We start from the raw sequence: 12,943 nt of genomic DNA, 5'->3' as shown, positions 1-12,943 counted from the left end.
CTTTGTTACTTTTTATAGCCTTTTCAAAATAGAAAACCATTCTTAGCTTGAGGGCCATACGAAAACAGATGTGGGCCTAATGTGGCCATTGGGTCACAGTTTGATGACCCCTGTTCCAGATAAGAGTCCTTAAAATACTCTGAGTAAATCCTCAAACAAAAACAGGTATTGTAGCCTCTCCACATTTAATAGAAACTCAGGGCTCCACCTGCACTGTAGCCTAAGCTGACAGGGCTCTGGTTTGTAGTATGCGGCTCTTATTCCAAGGTTAACCTAACTTTATGGTTTCCAAACTTACTCCTTGGGAATGTCACAGAGTGCCCTAGGGGTTAATCAGGGAGAAATCATACAAGAAGTATATAATTCCATCCCCTATAACTTCCATCAATCCTGAGAGTTGCTCTACAAATTTACTACATCGGGTTTCCATTCCACATAACCAATTTATTTATATTTCCTTCTTCCTCCCTCCCTCCCTCCCTTCCTTGCCTCCATAAAGGTTTTTTATTTCTTTTGAATCAAGAGTTTAAAAATCTCTGTGTGAGAGAGCAACCGCCATGGGAGAAAGGGACCATTTCCTGAGAAAGCTAGACTAGAGAAAAACAAAATGGAGGGTATGTGGGTAGACCCTGGAATCGGTACCACCTGGCTTCTAATTTAGATCATTCCCCCTTAGTAGCTGTAACACTTCACTTACTTTCTCTGTGACTCAGTTTCCTCATTTTGAGGATTATTATTTTTACCTCCTAGCTTCCCCATGAAGATTAAGCTAGTCAATGCATATATAAATGCTTACCAGAGAGCTTGGTACATAGTAGGTATGGTGCCCAGAAAATGTGCCCTCCCCAACTCATGACTATAGCATATGCATTTTATATTTGCAGGTAAAGCTAAAAACATAAATGGTGAGGCCAAGTGATTTGAAATCCCTCAAAGCCTCATCATCATCTCTACCTATTTTCCCACAACTCTGGTAGGTCTCATGATCTCATGATTAGAAGCACTTGTGATTATCTGCTGCTTATTAGAAGGACAGGAGCTGAGACCCACACTTTGAGCCTTCTCTCTCCTCTCCTGCAATTTGTCCATGAAAGATCCCCTCATGAAGGTATTTGGATCTCTGAAGTCCCCAAATAAGCATGAATAACCTAATAATGGCAGAAACATTTATCCATGAGAACCATTGCCATCTTTGTAGAATTTTATGCTTTGTATAAATCGATGAGCCTCATTTTCCCCCTTGACTAATAAAGATGATGATGTCCCCCACTCTCTTCAAATACATGTCTGACAAATCTGAAGGATACATAGGACTAATCAGTTTTGACTTAACTTGGAGATCTGGTTGTAGAATGTATTCCTTTCTGTATACTATGTCAGTAAACAAGTATTATAGACAAGGACATGAGAGCGACTCCTAAAAGCATAGGAGGGTTCTTAGTGGGAGAGAAAGAAAAGGGTACTTAGGATCAAGCCCAGCTTCATGTTTTTAGTTTGGGGAAGTTTCAGTTCAGTAAAAACTATACTGACTGGCAGACGGATATTGGAGTATGTGCCCTGGGAAATCTCAAAGAAGTGAAGTTCCTTCCCCAGGCAGGAGCTTAGAACCCAAGGGGTGTCTAGTCACAGGCTTTGGACACTGAAAGGAAGATTCTCTGCCATGATGTTTTACTTTAGTTCACACTGCCTGCCTCCAAGAGGTGGCAAATGAGCCAGTGTTGTTAACTAAAGAAATTCAGTTCTCTGGCAACCAAAGTAGCACCATTTGTAACCATATCCAAATGACCAAGAGAGGACCCACTTGACTTAAGGAACTGATGTGACTTCTCCAATTGACTGCTCAGTTCTTAGGGGCAGGGAAGAAAACAAAAGATCCAGGGCAGGAAGCCCAGAAGTGGAGACTTAGTTCATGGGGAATGGATTTTAGGAGAATAGTCAAAGGTCAATACTGAGTCAGTCTTATTTCCTTCTGTCCCCCATTTACAGACAACCCCAGTTCACTACAACATATTCAAATATCCATGTTCATTAGAAACCTACACATACAAGAAAGAGAATCAAGACTCATGTGAATTATCAATGGTGAGAGCTAAATCCAAAGTCATTTTCAGATGAAGCCCAAGGTAGCAGGAATTTCCTGAACATCTGGATCATTGAAGTTCTGCTACACATTAAATGGGGGAACATGATGATTAGAGCTATCCTTCCACCATGATTCTTTTTCTGCCCTTCAACTGGAATTTTACGAGGGTGAAGGGAGATAGTTCATGTAAGGTACTTAACCCACAAATGCACTCAACTAGGCACTTCATAATTGTTAGCTATTCATTTTATTCTCAAATTCTTCCATTGACACAAGTTTTTAGTCACTAGCAATCTCAAACAAGACCATCATCCATGTGGAGGATCCAGACAACTATTTCCCGATTTAATCTAGAATGCCATGAGCAGTGAGCCTGTTAAGACTGAACACATTTTATATTTAAAATGTTTCTGTTAAATATGCTAGTATTTTGGTGCCATTTAGGTGTTGGTATAATTGTTACATAAAAAAATTCAGAATGCCAAAGTTTTACAACTCTATAAATGTATATTCCATGGGATGAATACTCTGATAAATTTCAGTGGAAAAGTGTCATCAGCATTTGCTACTTGAAGACACCATTTTAGTCAAAGGAGAGGTACTGATTCAGCCAAGTCACCAGCAGCCCTTGAGGGTTTTGTAACTTCTTGCTGACCCTTGTAACAATGCTGTACCTCTTATTTATCATTAAAGAGCCTTCTAAATATCTCTTTCTATCCATATATTTGTGTTTAATTTTTAATTTGGACCTTTAAACCTCTGGCCAGAGGGTAAATCTTAAATACTGCCTTTTTGAACACCCAGTCCCATCTTTTCATGGTGATTTTCTCATTGCTGCCTGGGGTCATTTGGGCTTTTGGTTGGAGTTAGCCCATAAGAATGGCATGAGTTTGGTATTAATAATAACAACCAGATACTATTTTGGTGTGGCTGCTCCTTTATTGAGTTCTGATGGGCAGGTGACCTTCTCATAGCTTCTTTTGCCCAAATTTCCTCCTAGAAAATGGGTCAGATGTTTGTCTTTGCAGCCTTCATGTACAGTCCGCTCAGCAATACATCAACCCTGCCTCTCCTGACATTTCTGATCTGAAATGCATCATGATAAATTGATGAGTATGGCATTTTCTTTGACAACTGAAGTAAAACAGGGTCAAGAGATAAGAAACCCAAATCAATGTACATGAATGAGCTGCCACTAATGGCTTTTAATTCATCTGTTACACCTGCTTGTCATCTAGAGATCTAGTAGTGTTTCTGAAAGACAGCCTTTCCTCTCAAAAATTCGAAACTAAAGTCTAAAACCATTGGAATTTCCTTTACTTGACCAAAATCTAATTCAAACCAAGAGTAATTTTTTGATTTAACGCCAGTTAAAAGGAAAGAGAAGAAAAAGATAGCCTTATGCTAATTACCTGTATGGGACTGTAAGGAGATTTCATATGTACAAAACGAGCTTTCTTATCTAAATAAACGGTAGCCAGTTTCCAAGTGGAATTCTTCCCCTTCACTTCTCACCACTCCTACAAACAGCTCCAATCTCAATCTCAACAAGATCTACTGGTTCTTGCTCCAAAATACATCACATTATCAGGGCACTTCTCTTTAGATCCACTGCTGCCATCTTGCTTTAAATCACTATTGTCTCTTACTTGGAAGATCGCAATAACCTCTTAACATTTCTCCCTGCCTGCTGGCACAGAATTTATGCTAAATAGATGCTTGTTGACTGACTGAATGACCATAATCTGCACAAGGAACACAAACATTCCATTTACCACCAAAAGATCATCAGATTTACCATTGCTTGGCAAAAGGCATTAGATGACTAGACTTTTTTTGATAAGCTCAGTTGGTACATATAAAGTAGATTCCATTATTGAGAATTCCTGCGGCAGCTCATGACCTTGACACCGCGTTTGCAGCTGAGGACGTTCTCACAGCAGTTTCAAGTCCTATTCTAAGAGAGGAAACACAGGTGAAGTGTGGCATTATCCCTTCACATTTTGAGGTATGGGAGTTTATGTGAAATATAAAAAATATGAATTTGGGGGGGGGGGACACAATTGAGTCCTCAAGAAAGGGTTTCCGAGACTGAAGCAAGATGATCAGAATTGCTTAGCAAACTTTTTGACTCACTGTAAATCTTAGATTTTTCATTTATTGTCTTTCTTTCATGATAAGACTTCTGTTTTTGTTGACCAAACGCAGATAACTGTTATAATCTAGGAGAGGGAAAATATCAAATGCTAGAACTAGGACTGAAACTCTAAACAAGTGAGAGGTGGGAAGAAGCCTGGAAGGGACCCAGCTCAGCTGTCAGTAGGCTGGGACATAACATACCTTGTTTCTGGGATCCAGTTTCACTGTCTTAGAAACATAGCCTGGTCTCCTAGTTGGCTTATGCAAAATATATATGTGTTCTGTTAGCCCAGCTCATTTAAAGTACAGAAAGAAACGTCCTTCAGTAATAGGTGCAGCTAAATATAGCTCATGCTGCACTGCAAGTATAGCTCCCAGCTTTCCAAGCCTCTCTCAGGTCTCTGAAACTTCCCAGACTTCTAGGCAGCCAAGCTAAAATAGTCTAATCATCTTTTGACAAAGACTGACATAATAGATACATACTGATATCTCAGAATTTGATTCCAGTTATCATTTAAGGAATTTAATAATAATAAAAATATGAATAATGATAACAGTGATAAGAACTATGTAGTAGTCTTATGTTAGAGTTAGATACTGTGCAGTAACCTATGCATATTATTTAATTCACTCATCCAGTACATATTTATTGAGTACTTACTATATGCCAGATTCTGTTCTGGTTCCTGGAAATGCTGCAGCAGATAAGACATACCAAATTTATTCCATCAGGGAGGTTACCTGTTACAGGGAAAGCAAAAGACATGAAATCAATATAGATATAGACAGATAAATGGTATGTCATTTGATGGAAAGCATTATAAAGTAAGGCAGGGAAGGTGAGTAGAGGGATGTTGTAATGCTAAGAGGCTGGTGCAGGGAGCTCAGTGAGAAGGTGACTTTGAGCAAAGACCTAAAGGAAGTGACGTTATGAGCAGTGAAGATGCCTTGGAAGAGAACATTCTAGAAATGTTCAATAGTATAAATATAAATGTTTTGATCAATTATATAGCAGCAATAATTGTAATGATAACTAAATCTAGAAGAAAAATTTTTAGAATTTTATGATGAGAGAAAATTAAAAATAATGGCATTTTTTCAGATAAATATGATAAAATGATCAATAAGTCTTTTAGGCATAAAATATGCACTATTTTGGGATAAAATTTTGTGAGAAGAGTGAAATAAAAATACAAGTTCTAGGAGAACAAGAAATGACGTAACAGTTCCAACTGTTAATGAAGAGCTTGTTTCCATATTTTTAAGTAGATGATATTTAGTATCAAATCGCTATAATATTTACATTCCACATAATACATTTAAAGGAGGGACACAGCAGCTTCCTTTAAAATGTCAATATTTGAAATTTTCTGGAAATTGTATCCTTTGTAACTATTTAAATTTATCATGAACATTTTTATATGTCGACTTAACGTGCAAGTTAATATATGTTATTTTGAAATTTCTCTAGGAATATGAGCAAAGTAGCTGGAAGGGACTGTATAAGATTATATTTTGGAGTTAAAATTGTCATATCTATGAATGAACATTTTTAAAAACTCAAAAAAATACATTCAAATGGTCTGAGGCAGTAATGTGCCTAGTGTGCTCAGTGACCGGGATGCATATGGTGGTTGAAAGAAAGTGAGAGAGGGGAAACATAAAAGACACCATCAGCAGTAGTGGGAATGCACCATTTGGGTAGGGTATTATCATACCTCATAAGGATTTTAAATTTTATTTTATAGAGATGGAGACCAAAGAAGGATTCTGAGCAGAGAAGTGACATTATCTGACTTACATTGTGAAAATATAACCCTGGTGCTTTATGGAGACTGTAGAGGTGGTAGATAGGATATTCAAATCCAAGCTGCCTAACTCAAAAGCTGGGATCTTAGTCACTATGCTGAGCTACCTCTTCCACGTGCTTTCATTTCTACAATTGGCATTATTTCTACAGTGTTTTGTGCAATGGAAAAATTGAGGATGGATAATTAATGTCTTTTTTTTTTAGATGTTCACATCATCATCAACCTCTTCACCTCGGTCTGCCTTTTAATCATCCTACCAAAAAGTTGTCAAGTGTGGTCCATAGGAGCTCACTCATACATTCTAGTCTCATCCTGTGGTTGAGCTTTTCATTCCATGCTTAAAGTAACGGCAACAAGTGATTGAGGAGGGCAGAGGAGAAAGGCCACTATCCACTACGAAAATCTGACAATTATTCTTTGAGTGCTACATAATCTTGTAGTCTTTACTAGAATATCTTTTGTTCACATACTTGACATATGGCCAACAGTAAGAATTGGATTGTAAAGTTGCCTTATCAACTTCTAATCTCATTGGCCACTTGCTCCCAGTTGCTGTGGCTAGTTCCTCCTTTTCTTCCTAAATTCTAATTGTGGAGGTGACACAGGGCTCATTTCTCTATACACCTTCTCTAGGGAATTTCATACCATACAATGGCTTTAAATATTGCAAACACCTAGTAACTCGCAAATATAAATCTTCAACCACACCTGAGCTTCAGACTTTTATATCTGGTTCAGATCACTCTTCTGAACTTCAATTTCTATATTCATCTGATTACTTGCCATCTCGTCTTGCACATTTGGAAGGCATCTAAGACATAACATGTCTAAAAGCCTCCTCGATTGCCTTTCTCAAAATCTATAATCTGTTCTTCACCTATGGACCATCTCAGTATGAGTCACCATCATTGACTTCTTTGCTCCAGATTCATCTTCTTCTCTCATACATAATGTCCAATTTCTCAGCAAATTCCTTCACCTGTAATTAAACCTTTAAAAATTATATCTTGAAGTTGAAATTTCAAATTGTGTCTGTCATGAGACTCTCATTAACACTGGTATCATCTTTCACCTTGACATTACAATAGCCCTCTTCACTGCTTTTTGTCTTCCATTCTTGCCCACTGCAGTCAATTTCCATTTGGCAAATGAGAGCAATAAGTAAAAAATAAATCTGAAAGACAATTTCCCAAAAAAGACAAAAATCATACATGGGTGAAGATTCAAAGCAACTGGAATTTACACATTGACAGTGAGAATACCAAATGGTGCAGCCACTTGGGAAAACAGTCTGGCATTTTCTTCTACAATTATACATATACTCCTCATGTGACCTAGTAATCCTATGTCTAGGTATTTATCCAAGTGAAATGAAAACTATGTTCACACAAAAACCTGCGTATAAATGTTTATAGCAGATTCCTTTGTAATTGGAACAAAGAGCTAGGGAAAAACTGGAGAAATGATGAATTGTGGTACATCCATTCAATAGCAATAAAAAATCAACTCATTAATTAGGAACAAATTACTGATACAGCCAACAATATGGATGAATCTCAAATGCATTATGCTCAGTGAAAGAAGTAAGACCCAAAGGCAAAATACTATATGATTCTATTTATGTGATATTCTGAAAAGGCAAAAAAGTACATAGTGATAGAAAACAGGTCTAGTGGGAGTGAAGGTGACTTAAAAGAGACATGGGGCAATTCTCCTCGTGTATACTTGACTATGGTGAAAATTACACAATTATATATGTACATGAAAATTGGCAGAACTGTACACTTTTATAAATGGTAAATTTTATTGCACATAGACTATATCTTAATGTATATCTTAATAAAAATAAAAAAAGATTACTCTTATTTATTTCCCCGTTTAAAATACTGCAGTGAATTCCCATTAGACTCAGACAAAATACAAACTCCTTGTGTATATAACTTGGCCCCAGTCTATTCTTTGACTTCATCTTGTACTGAGAAGATGTAAAGTTAGTTTTCACCTCAGTACATTTGGATTTTGTGTCCTGTTTCGAAAGCCCTTTCCTAGATCTTTCCATGCCTCAACACAGAATTCAGGATTTTTGCTCAAATGTTCTTTCTGGCTTCTCTAGCTAAACAACATTCTCTATCTTTTTACTGTATTTTTCTTCACAGCACTTAGCAGGATTTAATTCTGATTTGTTAATTAACTTCTTCATCCAGCTGGAATGTAAGTTCCACTAAAGAAGGGACTTAGTCTGTTTGGATCATTGCTATTTGTTCGGTACTTAAAATGGTGCCTTAGAAAAGAAGCATCATTAATATATACTGTTGAATACATATTGAGTAAATTGATGACTGTTGGGAGACCTTATGATCACACCCAAATATTTTCCCAGACACCTGTAAAGTCACTGTTGAATTGACATCCATTTTCTTTTCTAGTTCCCATGCCACAGAATAAACCAGGCATGGAATCTTTCCTTCCTTACTTCACACGACCGAACTGGTTCCTTAGGAATATAGAGAGAGTTACCTACCTGTAAAGTCTCTTGGCTCAGTTGTCAGAACAGTAGCTTAAGAGCTCAGTAGTTTAATACTGGTTCTGTGTCTGTCTTCCCTTGTGAATTCCAAGAACACAAGAAAGAAGGTGGAACCAATTTACCACGCAGAACTGTTCAGAGGAATAATAAAGTAGACTGTTTTTTCCCCAAAAAGGAAGCACTGTTTTAGTTTTTTCCCTTCAGTCTTTGATTTATCTGATTCTATAATTAGATTTCTCAGATTCAGTGATTATAGTGTAATTAGGCTGTGGCCTATAATGATTGTCACCTGCAGATAAGCATAGAGTTTCACACCTAACAGGTACTGTGCACGCTGTCTGGGGGATGGGCACACTTGTAGTTCTGACTAGGGCAGTGCAAAGGTAATTTATGTCACCAAAGCATTTATACCCCAGTAATATTCTGAAATATATATGAAAAAAAACAAACGTATAAGCATTGCTGAGATGTGTAGGAATGTTATTTGGCTGTAATACACATACAACTAATACACATAAATTTTAACTCAGTATTACACTTACAACCTTGGTAAGATCCACAGCTCTTTTTTTAAGCTCCAGATTTCACAAATTCCAGACAAATGGAGAAAGTTAACCAGGAAAACAACATATAATTAACTTAAAATTGATTTAAGAAAAAGAAGAGAATAGTTTGTAATTGATAATTCATATTGTTAGGTGAGTAAAAGATACTAAGTGGGCAAAGAGGCTAAAGATAAATTAGATTACGCTCTCCCTTTTTACTCTAGACTACTAAATTACTTAGAAACTGCTCTATTCACCAAGGGAGCAAAAGGGAACTTCAGCTGATGTGAATTACCAAAAACTGTGAATTAGTGCAACCCTAATAATTAGACCTTATTGAGAAGGAAGTCAGTAATTGAACATTGAATCCTGCCCCCTCCATCTAGTTTCGGAGGAGATAAATTGGCTGAAATCTAGGAACATCGTAGGACATCAGAGAATAAAAATAATCCTTTAAATAATTGTTAGAAGAGTGTTATTTCCAAACTCAACCTCAAGCTAACACCCAATTAACTGGCAAGACTTTAGATCTCTAGGCATATATCACCTCTGGATCAAGGGGAGAAAAAGGAAGAAAGACTGACTTCATTTCTTTCTAATACAGTATTTATTCATTGCACTAGCCAGGAATTTATTCATTTCTAAATAGGGTTATAGTGTGCTTGAGTAGTCTCTACATGATGCCAAACATCTGAATAAAACCTGCAAATTACAACCAAAATATTCTTTGTTTTCTATGGTGATTTGCAGATGAACATACCATTTGTTGATAATTGAGGTCTATCTGAGATCCTGAGTGCTATACAATCCAGCTTTTTTTCCATGATGGGTTGTGGGGTGGGGGGCATTTTGTCTTATCATTGGCATCATTTTGCACTTCTACCATCTTAGTGGCAACAAAAACATTTACAATGTTAAATCCAGAAGAAACTTTGTCTCAAATCAATTTTATTTTGTGCCTGCTTTGAAATCTCTGTAGGGGAGATTTTATTTTTTTAAATTGACTTCTGTTATATGTTAGGCACCATGGTAATCACTTTGTAAGAGATATCTCATCCAACCTTTGGATTCCAGAGTGGAAATTATTTAAATTTAGAGAAACTGAGCATTGGTTAGTTGTAACATTTTCAGAGTAATACAGTAAAAAAAAAAAGAAAAAAAGAAAATTAGAAACAATTCAAATGCACTTCTATCTAATGTCCATAACCTCCCTTTAATGTCACAATTTTGTATACGAAAGCTCAAGTGAATCAACAAACGAATTATCCAGTATCTAAGGAGCTCCAGGCTCTGGTTCAAGTAAAAATATTCAATTTTTACTTTTGCTTCATGCAGTTCCACCTAATTCCATTCTCATTCATATGCTCACTCACAGTTAATAACATCTATTTATAAAGCTTGAAACCTATAGCATTGGTTGCTAATAGAATTGCAAAAATGAAAGGCAGTTGCTTTAACTTCATTTACTAGGTTTCAATCTTTACCTTTCTTGTCAGGCGCAACGTTGAATTAGAACACAGGTGTTGAATTTCATTCACTTTGTATCAGTCTCAAGGGTCAACCATATAGTTTTATCCCAATAAAAATTTTAGGAAGTTCGTTGGCATTCTAGCTTTGTAAAAATTCTAACTCAGTTGAAAGCCTAAAGTTCCCCTAAGAACTAAGGGAAAAATCAGATCAAAGGGATTTAATGAGAGGTAAACGTAAATGCATTGATCTTTTCTTTATTGGATTTCATCCTCATACTCTCCAAATGTTATAGAACCTTAAAACTAGAAAAGAAATTTGACATAATCTAAATGTCTCATTTCACAGATGGGAAAACAGAACCAGAGTTCATGGATACTCTGTAGTAGCATTATTGCTGCTCTCACATGGTTAGCAAGTGAAGGACTCCACAGCAGGTATATATGGCACTATTACACATTCAAACGCATCTGGAAGTATCCTGTTTTATGAAATTTTAAGTCAAAAAGAAAAACGAAAAGGATCACTTTAAGTGTTCAATCAAGAAAATAGAAGTAACTACAGATGATAACTTCCTTTTCTCAATTCCCATATCATGTTATCATTGCCCAGAGCTAGCCCACCAGATGATCATGATTGTTTTTGTGTGATGACCCAAATCTATATTCCTCAAGGAAGTCTTGTCTCAGAGGGCTTGCTGTGGTCTTCTGGTAACATTTACCACTGTACTTGGAAGTTATACCTTGATAATCCTCTTGGTTCCAAACATATCCAGACACTTATCCCCTTGTGTGGCAATAACTTACTTTCTCTTAACTGGGATTCTTTATTCTCTTCTTTCCCTATTGATTCAGTGGCACAGGGAACCCAAAATGTCCAGGTGACACTCTCGACTTCTGATTCATTGGATCCATTTTATATTCTCTGGTAAAAAGAGATTTTGTTTGTTTGTTTGTTTTTTACCTTGAGAATCAAGACCTTGCAGGGCCCAAACATATAGAAACATGTAAGAGCACAAAGAAAATACTTTGTGAACCCACCATCAGGTAAAACAGTAAAAATAGTTACTTTTATTTCTACCCCTAGTTATAGGAGAAAAGACACCAGACACTGGTCAGAGCTTCAAAACAAATACCACAACTTATAGGGTCAGCTTTATAAAACTCCTAGGTGCTGTCATCTGGTCAGCACTAAAACTGAATCTTAGTAGCCATTCCACATTGCTGTCAGTCTGTTGCTTAGAGAACATTGTTTCATGATCAAGCATTTAGTTTCTACCAATGCCAATGGAAGATATTTCTCAATAGAACAGTTCTGTGAGGTTTTCCCCCAACTTCTGGGGATCTGTGTTGTGATGTTCCTATCAGAATGTACCAGAAGCTCTGCATAGCATTCTAGTAACAGACCCGTGAGCACCATATGTTAAGTCACAGGCCCAAATAAAACAGCTTAAAATCCAGCCTGGACCAATTGCACACCTCTTTTCTTGCTCTGGATTTCACTCAAAATAGTCGACCTTAAAGATCATTCCAGAAATGGGCTAAAGAAACACTTATAAACATGATGTCTATTTATCAGAATCTGAAGAGGTCCTCCAAGCATTGTACTTGTTTCTTATCTAAAGAAGTAAAAGGTGCAGCCACTTGTCTTTTATACACAGATATGTCATAGATCAGGGCACCCTTAAATACCTCAGTGACCTCACAGCCTTCTGTATATGTTGTTAATTTTCATTTCCTACCCTCTGGCACACATGCATTTCACCATAACATTCCTGATCAGTAGATACGATTGTCATTATATCATCCATTTATAGGCCAATATGATGCCATGTGGGATGGCAAGGTGCTCAAGGCTCCTGCATGACAGATTTTGACAGAAAGCTAGAAAGTTCGTATGACAGTGAGGTAAATGCTTCCCCTGTTAGGGGTAAGAAAACTGGTGGATTTTGCTAATTGGTATAAAGTAAAAAGACTTCACCAGATCAATAGTTGTAAATCAGACACTAGAGTCTTTGTTGATTTGCTCTAATAAAGAGACAATGTTTAGAACATCGTCTAAAATTGAGGTAACTAGCTGATTAAATATATGAGAATCCAATCTAATTCTCCAAGACCATAATAATTTTATGACTTTAAGATACAAATAATCACTTCAATTCTAATTTTGGGTGGACCGTGGAGAAGAGACACCTCGCGGCTGGTTTGTTGGCAATCAACAATAGTAATCAGCTAGATCTAAACAAATAGTACCTGGTACTGACAGAGCAAAAGATGTGTGACTATTTTTCCTTCTAGACAGTAAGTGAAACCAATGTCAGAGTTTAATGGTCTCAGGATAATTTTCTCTTTCTCCAAGTTCATAGAACAAAGAT

This window comes from Lemur catta, chromosome 5 (assembly GCF_020740605.2).
Source record: "Lemur catta isolate mLemCat1 chromosome 5, mLemCat1.pri, whole genome shotgun sequence".
Classification (NCBI taxonomy): domain Eukaryota; kingdom Metazoa; phylum Chordata; class Mammalia; order Primates; family Lemuridae; genus Lemur; species Lemur catta.
The sequence above is the reverse complement of the archived record's forward strand: the minus strand, read 5'-3'. Positions refer to the sequence as shown.